We start from the raw sequence: 13421 nt of genomic DNA on the forward strand, positions 1-13421 counted from the left end.
CACTTCATTGCCATCGCCGATGCAGACAATGGTTGCCAAGTGTGTCAGCACAACAATAACTGGTGCTTGAAACTGATTAAAACTATTATATCCAACATGGTATTCAAGAAATAAATTGCATTCAAATCTGAAGCTAAAACAGAGTCTGGTGTTAATAGTTGATTGGGCAGTGTCTGCAGAGAGAGATAGAGTTGAACATTTCAGCCTGTTTTTCTTTCTCAGCAGATGCTGCCTGGCCTGCTGCGTATCTCCACCTCTCTCTGCTTGTATTTCAGATTTCCAACAGTTTGTTCTTTGCTTTAATTAGGAACTCATAAGGGCCTCTCCCAGTGAATAGTGAGGGGGTCAGTCTTGTTACTACGGGGAGACTCAGCTGGGGAAGGGTTCCGATGTGGAACATCACCCATTCCTTCTCTCCTGAGATGCTGCCTGTCCCGTTGAGTTGCTGAGTTGTCCCACTGAGTTACTCCAGAATTTTGTGTCTACCCACCAGACCTTCTTGGCTTTGAATTAAAACCCCTACCTGACCACAGACTCTGAACGAGATGGAAGGCACACATTTTCTGCACCCAACCTGATCATCCCAATAAATAAAAAAATTCAAATGTTATTGATCTGTTTAAGGATGAGACAGCAGATATTGATCAAGAACAGAGGAGGCTGGGCAATGATAAGCAAAACACCCTGACCTGGAGAAGGTACTGAGCAAGCACAACATGACATGGTTCCACGGCCAACTGTATCGTCAGAGTGTTTTATGTACACCACTAACCCAGATCCAGCCGGTATAGTCAGGACTCATTGGGTAGCTAGGTTCTTGTTCCACCTCAAGCAGGAACAGAGTGCAATGTTGCTGAGATGAGGTGAAGCAGAGTGAGAGGGTCATAATACAGCAAGTAAAACCCCCAACTGCAGCAGAGCCACAGTTATGCAGCTGCCCGGAACGGCTGTTGAGAGTAGAGTGTTAAATCCCAAGGCTTTCCACACATAAGAACACTGGTTGAGCAACGTTTTTTTTTTTTTCACACGAGAGGAAGCACAAAGTCAGACAATACAATCTGAAGATCCGTTTACGCACCCAGAAACCCAAGGCTCACCTTCATATGTTCTCCACAGATGCTGAGTTTACTCCAGCACTTTGTGTCACAGAGACTCCAGCACTTTGTGTCTTTTTGTGTATTAACCAGCACCTGCAGTTCTTTGTTTCTACATTCTCGTACAAAAGGTGGTTTGTGTATGAAATCAGCTGCTTGAGGAAGTAGTTGAGGCAGGTACAATAATAATAACTTTTAGGGGACATTTGGACGGGTCCCTGAATAGGCAGGGTCCATGTTTTGTAATTTTTTTTAGAGATACAGCACGGAAACAGGCTCTTCGGTCCATTGGGTGGGTCTGTGCCGACCAGCTGCCTGGTCCTATAACTATGTCGCTATTAAAAAAAGGAAGCAGAAACACATCATTTGGCCCTTCATGCACAGTGTACTATTCATGGCTAATCTTTTCACCTCCGTTCCATTCTCCTGCTCCTTGTTTCCCTTCATATTTAAAAATATTTGTCATGGAGTCATAGAGAAAATGTTGCCTTGTGAACACACTTAATGACTGAATCTTCACAGTATTCTTTGATTGAGAATTCTAAAGACTTACTGCCATGTAGGTGGATAAATATCTTTATATCTTGAATATTGTATGGTGTATAACATTATATTTTGAAATTACGTGGTCCCAGACACTGTGACCGGGGCAACCATCATTCTTTCATCCAAGTTCTCCGACACCATTAGTATTTAGTCAATTTCTAAGCATTTGCCAAACCTCCCATTTTGATTCATCTTCCTCATAGAACAAACACACCTTCATCTGAGCATTCAACCTTCACAAAAATATTACAAAATAAACTTGACGTGGTGCTATGTACAGTGATAATATGCAGATGACAAAGAGTTCGCTTTTATATCACAGAGAGCTAGAAATAAAGATATATTTAGATAAGGAATTCCAGAGTCAAGTGTCAAGTCAAGAATGTTTAATTGCCATATAAACCAGGGCCGGAACAATGAATTTCTTATTTCCTGCTGATTTACAGGCACATTAAATGCAACATAACAATAAATAAATATACGATAAATTATCGGTTGTTCTAGGTAAACCAACCATGCTTGTGCAAGCCAAAGTACACACAGCAATATTACTAGTGCGAGGTCCTTATTGATTCCATGCTGAGGTAGGGTTCTGGGTAGGGTTGTGGAGGGTGATTCAAGAGCCTGGGAGTTGATCGGAAGAAGCTGCTCTTGAACCTGAAAGCAATGGATCTGTAGCGCCTATACCTTCCCCCTGATGGCCGTGGTGACAAAAGTGTGGTCAGGATGGTGTGAGTCTTTGATGCTGTTAGCTGTCTTCCTGAGGCAGTGCTATCTGTAGATCCCTTTGATGGTGGGAAGGTCAGTACCTCTGATGGACTGGATTATCGTCCCCACTTTCCCCAGCCTACTTCATTCTTGAGCGTTCAAATTCCCGAAAGGCCCTCAGGTGTACAATGTGGAGCAACCACTCAGTATGCTCCACATTGTACACCTGCAGAGGTTTGATAGAGCATTCAGTGTTTGACCACCTATGCTGAAACAGTTCATCCTGGGGATGAGCAGGAAGCTGGAACTAGTGGCCAATTCCAACATCTCCTGGAGGATAAGATGAAAGGAAGAAGAAGTCCCATGGAGGAATTGGAAAGCAAGGATGGATTAGTTCGGCTAAAGGGACCAACATTATGCTATAAATCCAATTTAATTAGCTTGCGAGAGCTGGAATTGGCCATCCTTATCCCTGTGAATGTGTGCTGCAGCCAATGTGGTCCCTATCCATGCCAGTCCTGCACAATTACTTGAGCTGCCTCATATCCCTCAGGTCCTGAGACCTGGGTTCATTCTTAACTCTGTGGGAAGGAACTGCAGATGCTGGTTCACACCGAAGATAGTCACAAAGTGCTGGAGTATCTCAGCGGGTCAGGCAGCATCTCTGAAGAAAAGGAATAGGTGGCGTTTTGGGTCGCGACCCTTCTTCAGACTGAACTGTCGTTTTTTTCTGTGTGGAGTTTGCACGTAATTCTTGTGATGAAGCGATCGCCTGTATACATTCCTCTCTCCTTCCATTCCTCCTAAAGAGACGAGGGGTTGGTTGGTTAACTGGCTGCAGTAAGCTGCTCCTAGTGTGTGGGTGAGTGGCAGAATCTGGGGGGTGAGGGGGGTTGGGGGTGAGATTGTGGGGAGAAAAGGTTACGTGGGGAAATTAGTGGGGAAATGGGATGGCTCCATGACTCGGAATGGTCTTAGTGGTTCGATCAGCCATGATCAAAATGAATGGCGGTGCTGGCTCAAAGGGCCGAATGGCCTCCTCCTGCACCTATTTTCTATGTTTCTATGTTTCTATGTTTCTATGGTTGGAATGTCCTCCTTCAATGTCATAAGGAAGTTTCAAGGATGAACTGGGGGGCAGGGGGTTATTGACATTGGTTGATGGCAGTCAGGGAATGTGCTCTTTGTTCTGAGTCTGCGGAGTTCATTGTGACTTTACCTGCTCTTCAAAGATAAAGCCTGGCATTGCTGAACCCATCACTGGTGGAGGCTGGTATTCCTGTGTTGGAGGATTATCTTGGATCTTGTTCTTTTGGGAACCAGCATCAGTGAGGGTGCAAAGTTAATGCTAGTTATTGTCTCGTGTGGGAGTTAACATATGGGGACAGTTAATTGATCCCACCCACTCAAGTCAATGTCAGCAATTGTTTACGGGTGAAAGGTTCATCATTCTGCAACTCCGGGCTCTGCGGTTTTCTTGCGATTCCTCTCTGTAACTGCCTCCAGCCCCTCGAAACTTCCGTGAAATTTCCGACCCTCCAAATTTGTCTCTCTTACATCCCCAAATTCCATTGATGAGACACAAGAAACTGTAGATGCTGGTGTACAAAATAAAACCCCTGCAAAGAGCTGGAGTAACTCAGCGGGTCAGGCAACACCTGTCGAGGATAGGTGTAATTTCGAGTTGAGACCCTTCTCCAATCTGAAGAAGGGTCCCGACCAGAAACATTACGTATCCATGTCCTCAGGAGATGCTGCCTGACCCACTGAGTTACTCCAGCATTTTGTGCTCCCAGTCAGCCTCCTTTGATTTGACCCTGAGAGTCACGTCTTCAGAGAGTCAACCTTGAGCCCTGGAATTCCCAATGTTCCTCCACTGCTTTCCCTTGATTTATGCAGCATCCTAAGGATATCCCCAGGAAGACAAACAGTTAACTGAGCCACACGTTATTGCAATAAGTTCATAAGTTCTCGGAGCAGAATTAGGCCATTCGGCCCATCAAGAGTACTCTGCCATTCAATCATGGCTGATCTATCTTCCCCTCTCAACCCCATTCTTCTGCCTTCTTCCCATAACCCCTGAGTCCCGTACTAATCTAGAAACCAGGAACCTCATCCATGGAGAGAGGATGAGGGGGATAGGGAGTTGGAGAGGTGGAGAGTGGAGGGGTGGATTGTTGGTGTCCAAGGCATTAGTAAACGTAGACCTATCAGCGCTAGGTTGATAATGTTCATGTAGCCATGCGTAGAGGGGGAGGACCTTGCAAGGGTTGTAGAGCTGGCAGAGATGACACATCTGGAGGAGTGAGGTCTCGGAGGGATTTGAACACAAGGATGAGAGTCATAAAATCTAGCCTTTGCAAGGTTGATATGGGATACACTGTTAGTATATGGGTTCTGGATGAGCTGGAGTTTACAGTGGGTACAAGATAGGATGGTTTATCCCTTTAAAATTATCTGCCTTTGATATGATGCCATGGCTCCTTGCAGAGGAGCATTAGTAGACCTTGGCTTGCAATCAAAACATTCCTGTATGGCAGCACCAACAGCAACCAGTTTGGATTAACAATCGAGATTTCGAAGCTCACAAGCGTTATCTCCCGTTCTGCAGTGTCTAATTTTCATATAGATCCTCACTGAAATCCTTGCATTCTGACTTGTCATTTTTCAAAATGCAGCCCTGTTTTCGGGCATTTCTCCCACTCTTAAATGTCTCACTCCGAACCAGCCGAATATGGAAATAAGATTCTCTCTGCTGTTAATCAACCGAGACTCTGTGGAGCTGCCTGCTGCCTCGTGATTGATCGTGTGTGTGGGTGTATGTGTGTGTGTTGTGAAGAGGTGTTTTATGTGGGGGTGGGTGTGAGTGCAAGTAATTTACGGCACAAGAAGGCCATTCAGCCCATCGTGTCAATATCCTAGAATCAAAGCTGTACAACACAAATGGAGGCCATTCGGCCCATCTTGCCTTTGCTGACCAGGATGCCTATTGATACTAATCCCATTTTTCTGCATTTAGCTCATATCGTTCTATTCATTTCCAATCATGTACCTAACCAAATGCTTTTTTCTTTAAATTGTAGATCTATCTGCATCTACCACCTCCTCTGTTCCATGTACCCATCTCCGTATTTGTGAAACACCTTTTCGTCAGATTTCCATTCATTCTTGTCACTCTTATTTTAAACACTTCTTCGAGTTTTAAACTTCCCTAACCTTGGAAAATGACGGTGACTATCTACCCTATCTGTGTCTCTCAGAATTGTATAAACCTCTATAAGGTTTTACACTAATCCCACACTAACACATTTTAGTCACCTCATTATTCCAACATCCTACAGATTCTACCATTCAACTACACACTAGGGGCAATTTACAGGGGCCACCTAATCTACCATCCTGCACATTTTGGGGATCTGGGAATAAACTGGAGAACCAGGAAGAGACCCATGTAGTCATCGGGACACAGACAGCATCGAGAACAGAACTGAGCCCAGGCCCAGTGCCAGAGTCCCGGACTCCTGGCTCACCCCCTACTCTGTATAAACGTGAGGTTATTGAAATCTCTGCTGCCTGTATCTCATCCGTCGCCAAATCCGCTTCACCCACGACTCCTGAGCCAGGTGACAGATATTGGATAGACTCAAAAAGTTGGAGAAACTCAGCGGGTCAGACAGCATCTCTGGAGAAAAGAAATGTGACGTTTCGGGTCGTGACTCTTCTTCAGACTGAGTTACTTCGGCTTTTTGTGTCTATCTTCGGTTTAAACCAGCATCTGCAGTTCCTTCCGACACACGACAAATATTGGGTGACAGTAACTCTAGCAACCTTGATCTTCAAATTCCCCAATGTCATCATCTCTCCCTATCACTGCCACCTCCTCCAGACCTTCAACCCTCTGATATACATTCTCTCATCAGGTCCAGGCCTTCTGATCATTCTGAATCCAAAGGCTTTGACAAGGTCTAAAACTCTGGAATACCCCCCCTAAACAACTTCCCTCCTCTTGTAAGACACTAAACTCCCCTCTCCCCTGACTCTCAGTCTGAAGAAGGGTCACAACCCGAAATGTCACCCGTTCCTTCTCTCCAGAGATGCTGCCTGTCCCGCTGAGTTACTCCAGCATTTTGTGTCTATCTTCAAAATGTCCTCCTCTTTGGCCAAGCTGTGCTCTAACACCTCTCTATGTACTGTATCTTGGTATCTTGGAAGGTTTTGCTGCATAATCGGAGCTATGTAAAGGGAAATGTTTGCTGTGGTAGTTGCTTGCACAAACCTCTTCCGGCAGTTTTTTTGTATTAATTTTGAGGAAAATTCAAAAATAATAAGTTGGAGGCGGCAGCTGCCTAGAGAAAAGGCTAATTGCTTTTCAGCATGAAGATGATAGCCAGACCTGTTACCAGAAATAATGCTGGCTGTTAAAAAATGCGCTGAGAAAAATGGTGCACAGACTACATAAACTTCATCTCTGCATTAATGATGCATGTTGTTATTGTTAAAGGTGAAGTCCTCTACATATTGCAGCACATTAAAGTGTCACCAATAATTGACTGCCTATTGAAAAATAAACACTGGGGCATCTGAAATGATATATTAAACTCGTTTTAATGCTTTTTTTTTAGTGGCTTTGAAAATAATTCCAATCCCTTCTATTGAGCTCCAATGGTTTAGTGGTATATAATTCCCTTCCCTTGAGCCAAAGGATAACTATATCTGCGTGCCCTATACTTTGTGTGAGGCAACTTGTAGCAATCTCAAACAGCTTGCAAAGTAATCATAGAATGGCACAGTCAAGGGAGCAATATATTCATGTCATAGCAGCAGAATTAGGTCATTCGGCCCATCGTGTCTACTCCTCCATTCAAATATGGCTGTTCTATCTTTCCCTCTCAAATACATTCCCTTGCCTTCTCCCTGAAATATTTGTCACAGCCGGCTGTGGAGACCAAGTCAGGGTATTTTTAGAGCATAGATTGACAGATTCTAGATTAGTCAAGGGCTTATCCCACTTGGGCGACCTAATCCGCGAGTTCTGGCGAGTTTGCCCTCGACATACTCGCAGCATGGTCGACACGAGGTCGTAGGAGGTCTTCGTAACTCTCCTTCATGCTCGAGAGTGGTCTCCGCCTACTCGAGGCCTCAGCTAGATCGCGGCGTTTTTTTTAATATGTTAAAAAATGCCCGCGAGTAAAAAAAGGTCGCCATGGAAAAAATCGATACTTTTTTTACTCGTAGGTTTAGTTGTAGTAGGTCGGCACGCTAGTCGTAGGTAATCGAGGGTAGTCGAAGGTAGTCGTGGATAGTCTTCATCAGTTGAAGAGAGGTCGAAGGAGATCGAAGGAGGTCGTCTTCACTCTTTACTATTCGGTGTCCAATTTTCCCGAAGTTAGGCGTAGCTCGTCGAAGCTGGTCTTCAACATAGTTGAAGGAGGTCTTCAACATATCATTTTTTCAAACTCTTCTAAACTCGCCAATTAGATCGCCCAAGTGGGACAGCCCCTTTAGACTTGGTCTCCACAGCCATCTAAAGCAATGAACTCCACAGATTTACCACCATCTGGCTAAAGAAATTCCTCCACATTTCCTTTCTAAAGCTACGTCCTTTTATTCTGAGGGTGTGCGCTCTGTTTCCTAGAATCCCTGCGCTAGGGTAACATCCTCTCCACATCCACTCTAGCAAGGCCTTTCATGATATGTTTCAATGAGATCCACCCTCATCCCACAGGCCCAAACTGGCAAATGCTCAATGGGCTATCAAGCTCAATTCATTCCCCAACCAGTGCCCTCTTCATTAAGATGGGTAGGACTTGAGGGAAGACTTTGTAGGACTTGAGTGGCTGCGCTGCAGGGAGAGGTTGTGCAGAGTGGCTGCTTTATTCCTTGGAGGGCAGGAGGATGAGGGTTGATCTTATAGAGGTGTATACTGTCATGAGGGGGATAGATGGGGTGAATGCACAGAGTCGCTAACCCAGAGACGGGAAATCAAGAACCAAAGGTCCTAAGTTTAGGGTGAGAGGGGAAAGATTTAATATGAACCTGAGGGGCAACTTTTTCACATGGAGGATAGTATATAGAACGAGCTGCCATTGGAGATAGTTGAGGCAGGTACTGTAAATGTATTTACAAGACATTTGGACAGATGCATGAATGGGAAAGGATTAGAGGGATATGGGCCAAAGATGTGTTGGTGGTACTAGTGTAGATGGGACATCATGGTCGGCATGGGTATGTTGAGTCAAAATTACCATGCTGTTGACTCTATGACTGGGTCTTAAGGAAAATCCTGAAAAAATCCTTCTTCAACCCTGTGGTTGCTGGTGCTGCCTGTGTGGAGTTTGCATGCTCTGATGCCTGGGATTCCACGGGGTGGTACATTTTGCTCCCTCATCCAACAGACATGGTGCCTCGAATTACTGCTTTGCACAGATTAATGCCTAAAAGAATCAAAGAGGAGTTGAAGGCCATGTGTGAGAGAGAATAAGTTGCAGATATAGAGGGGAATAAAGAAGGGGGATAGGACAGGTGGGGTTGCACCCCTCAGGGCTGCCAAGGATTTGATGGGCTGAATGGCCTCTCTGCTCTTAGATCATCTAATCAGCCATTTTTTCGTGGTCTAATCGAATTTCTTTTCATTCTAATGTTTTATTTTTAAACTGCAATGTTCTGCTCTCGTGGCGTAGTTAGTTCTCTGTTGGATTAGCAGAAAACCCAAAGGTTAATTCCCAGGGTAATTGAAGATGGTCGGGGTAACTCCACATTCTGCTTCCCACAATCTGAACTTGGTTCCTGTATTTTGTAGCAAGTTAAAACGTCTTTGATCAAAACTGCAACACTCGTTGCTCTCATGACAACAGAGGATGGCCAAGATCTAAATAGACACCAGAGGTGCTCAGATTTCTGTGATTGTGTTAACTAACTCTTGCTTGAAATGAAAAGTGTTATTTTTCCCAACTCCTCTCAGCTTCCATCTATACACGTCACAATTAACAGCGGCCAATTAACGTACCACAAACACACGTCTTTGGAAAGTGGGTGGAAGCTGGATTTTCATGGGGGGGGGGGGGATTCAGTGTGGCCACAGGAAGAACCTGCAAACTCCACACAGACAGCGACTGCGGTTAAGATTGAAACCAGGTTGCCGGATCCGTGAGGCAGTGCCTCTACTCATTGCACCAATGTGCACAAATCAAGCCAAGTTTATTGTCACATGCAGACGTGCGGTGAGGAATATCTTGCTGGCAGCAGCGTCACCGACACATAGATCCAGACAACACATCAAAACATAAATTTTACATAAATTACACATGAAATTCATATAAGAAAGAAGACTAAAGAAAAGACATCAGTGCAAAACATTTAAAAAAAAATCCATGGTAGTGCAAGAGGTGGTCCTTAGTGTTCTGTTGTAAGATTTTGCAGGTTGGTTAAGAACCTGCAAGTTGTAGGAAGCTAGGTGTATCTGGTGGTGTGGGACTTCAGGCTTCTGTATCTACTGCCCCGGAAGCAGTGAGATGAGGGCATGGTCTGGATGGTGTGGATCCTTGATGTTAGATGCCAACCACGGTGGATAACAGGGGAATTGCTCACTAATCTTGGCTCTGGCTGGCTCATTTATCTCAGGTCTCATCATCAAGAAATGTAGCCTTAAATAAAACAAATGTATTTAAAACGATGCCAATTACACTAAACTCTGCCAGCTTACACATGGTTCATATCTCCACTCCATTCCCTGCAGACCCACATGAGAGGAGATAGGGAGGGGAGGAAGTTGTTGGTTGGTGAAGGTGTGCGGACTAGGGCTCAGACAATCCCCATGCCAGCAGGAATGTTATCTCTGGAAGGAGTCGGATGAGACAAGTGCGCACTGTAATCTGCTGTAGACAGTGCCTTAAGCAAGTGATAAAAATAGACTTGCTGAAACTTCTGACCTAACCTTTATTAGGAATAAATAAACAATTTGCTCTGCTTTGGCACCTTCAGCACCTCTAGAGTCATGAGGCTTTGATGGGACATGGCGAGACCTTTAGAGGAAGTCAGTGTCCCAAATTGTTTTTCAATTCCCACCATGGACATCACCCCCTTGTGTCCTCCAGCCCTACAACCCTCGAAGATTTCCGTACTCCATTTACCCACCAGTGATGTTGTGTCTTGGCAGGGACAAAATGTGTAAGTCCCCCTCTACATCTGCAGTTACCTCCTTCGCAAGAGAAAGAAGGGTTTTGGTTGGAACAGGGGTGAGCCAGCCAAAAGAGGATCGATGGATCAGTGCTGGATGGAGGCAATGGATCGATGGATGGAGGAAACTCGTAATTAACGTCAGAATTTTACAGAACTAACTGGACATGAGCTCACTTGAGTTCCATCGACTGAGGTTGATGAACCTCCATCATGAATGTTTGTAGACATTGCCTTGCCATCACTGCAATGAATGAAGATGCTGTCCAGAGATTGGAGTGTGGAGCAGGAAAGTGACCACTGTGCTGTTGCTCTCACGATTGAAAACATACACACATTTGCACATGCATGCACTTACTCACATACACACAAGATGTGTATATGCGTACATGCATATGTGTGCGTCAGATATGTCAATTCAAGAGGGCACAGGTTAAGATGAGAGCAAGTTTTTTACACAAAGGGTTGGGCACCTGGGACCCTCTGCCAGGGGTGGTGGTGGAGGGAGATATAATAGTGGTGTTTAAGAGACCTTAATAGACACATGGATATGTCGGGAAATGTTCAGCAGATACTGTGGGCTGAAGGGCCTGTTCTTGTGCTGTACTCTTCTATGTTCTATATAAGAGTGTGCATTGGTGAGTGATTCTGTGTGTGTGTGGGTGTATGTGTGTGTTTGTGAGTGGGTGTGATATCTTTGTGTTTACGCACAAGCGAGTCTGCTTATGAGTAAGTGAGTTGGTGTGTGTGTGTGTGTGTGTGAGAGTGAGGGAATGAAAGTGTGTAAAGGGGGAATGTGATAGTGAGTGGTGAATTACTAAGGGCGCTTGTGACTGAGACGGGGAGAAGGGGAGCAGCTAATGTTGTGCAGCGGCAGCTGACTCCTCAGTGGAGCTGGGCTGTCAGCTGCTTTCTGATGCAGTGCGACTCAGTTAACATATTCATCATGATACAGCCACATAGGGAAAGAATGGCAGAGTGAACTCAACGCAGCAGCAAATGGGAGATTATGGTTGAGAGGATGAGTCAGTGGAGAGGAACTTGTTGTTTTTAAGAGATTTTGACAATACTACACCGTCACAGCAGAGACGTGTGTGCAGAGTTAGACAATAATGTGCACCATCAACTCCTATTAGTTTTTGCAACTCTCCAAATTTCTTCTTCTCAGGCAGTCTCTCAGGGTCGAGGATGTTTCCAGTGCAGTAGGGAAATGGAAGATGCCTTTGCATGGTTTCTTGTGAATTTTACGTACCAGCTATCAGACAGAAATGCTGGAGAAACTCAGCGGGTGAGGCAGCATCTGTGGAGCAAAGGAATAGGTGATGTTTCGGGTCAAGACCCTTCTTCAGATCCTTCTTTCACGTGGTGAGAGGCCGGTCCAATACAAATAGGTCCATGATGATTTAAAATCAGTCTCTAAGCTCAATAGATACACTGGAAGCACACACACGCACAGGCACACTCTAAATCCACATGTGCATATGTTAACACATACACGCACACACACACACGCACACATCTGTACATATACTCAAACGGCACATGTTCCACACAAGCTTTGGGCCACACACACCATATGGATATGTACACAGAGAGCATACACACCACATACATACATACATACATACATACATACATACATACCTTGCCCATACCACCTTCCTCAGTTCCCCATCCCTGAACCCATAGCCCTCACCCCCCCTTCCTCTATCTCAGTCCTCACCCATTCCTTCCTCAATATGAGAGGAATGATAGGGGATAGGGCAGGAAGATGTTGAGGTAGAAGAACAGCTTTTTGAATGGTGGAGTAAGCTCCAGGGGTATCTCCTGGCCCTGTTTCTCCTGCTCCAGAGACCATCCCCACCTTCTCCCACTTTCTGACTCCCCACACCCCAGCTCTGCGGAGTGTCCACCTCCAGGCACAGTGTACCCGAGGCCTGATGCCCAGCATGTATCCCTCTGGTGCACATTAGAATACCATGCTTCCCTATTCTGCATCGTGCCCATCATGGAAGAACTACAGATGTTATTGCTACAGCAACAACAGAGACTTCAGTTAGCAGCAGCCCTCATACCTACAGATCAGCCTGTACATCAAGAAAAGCTAGCAAGAAACCCAAGAAGAGGTCTGTGTGGATGAGGTCAGAGGTTACATGACGCGTAAAAGGCGGGGCGGGGCGCGGCGTGGCGTCGCATGTTTACGGACGTTGACGCACGGTGACGTAACCATGCGTCACCATGCGATACAGCGTGCCTCGCCAATGCGTCAACGTGCGTATGCGATATGTCACGCAGATGGCGTGCGAGGATTTTGTTCCACTACGAAATCCTGGACCACCGCGCGATACCGCGCGCCACCGCATGCGATTCCACGCCTCACCGTGCGCAATGCGTGCGTCACCCACGCGCACACCACGCGTCACGACGTGTCGACCTATTTTACATATGACACGTAAATGAGGCGCAAATGACGGCCAAGTGGGACAGCCCCTCGATACTACAAGCACACAGGGTCCATTAATCCCCAAATTATCAAACATGCCCTGGTTTCAGGCTTGGCTTTAGTGCCACAGTGGACAGCACATGAATCAGTGGGTATGTTGCATTGAAATCTATGCTCTCTGAGTTATAGAACTGCTTGAGCTGAAGTGGCACCAGCTTGTTACAAGGTAAGGACAGCACGGTCCATGCTTTGCCCATTGTGTTTGGGATATTCACTGGCTGGGTGGCTACTCTCATTGTCGCTCAATAGATGTATGACCCAGTGGGTGTTCTGAACATCCACCAAGGCTCATTGTCTCTGTGCAGTGTTCTCTGCGAAGGAAAAAAAAACAACAAAATGCTCTCAGAGAGCACGGCGGGGCTGAGAAGGAAGCCAGGTTAAGATGAAGAGATGTT

At 45.6% G+C, this 13421-nt stretch overlaps 1 protein-coding gene across 2 annotated transcripts in view; it reads left to right on the forward strand.

Annotated features, from left to right (window-relative positions):
- Positions 1–13421, forward strand: part of LOC129712930 (ras-GEF domain-containing family member 1A-like) — a 177581-nt gene that overhangs the window by 115688 nt on the left and 48472 nt on the right. The gene's annotated exons all lie outside the window — the stretch shown is intronic.

Source organism: Leucoraja erinacea, chromosome 34, assembly GCF_028641065.1.
Source record: "Leucoraja erinacea ecotype New England chromosome 34, Leri_hhj_1, whole genome shotgun sequence".
NCBI lineage: Eukaryota > Metazoa > Chordata > Chondrichthyes > Rajiformes > Rajidae > Leucoraja > Leucoraja erinaceus.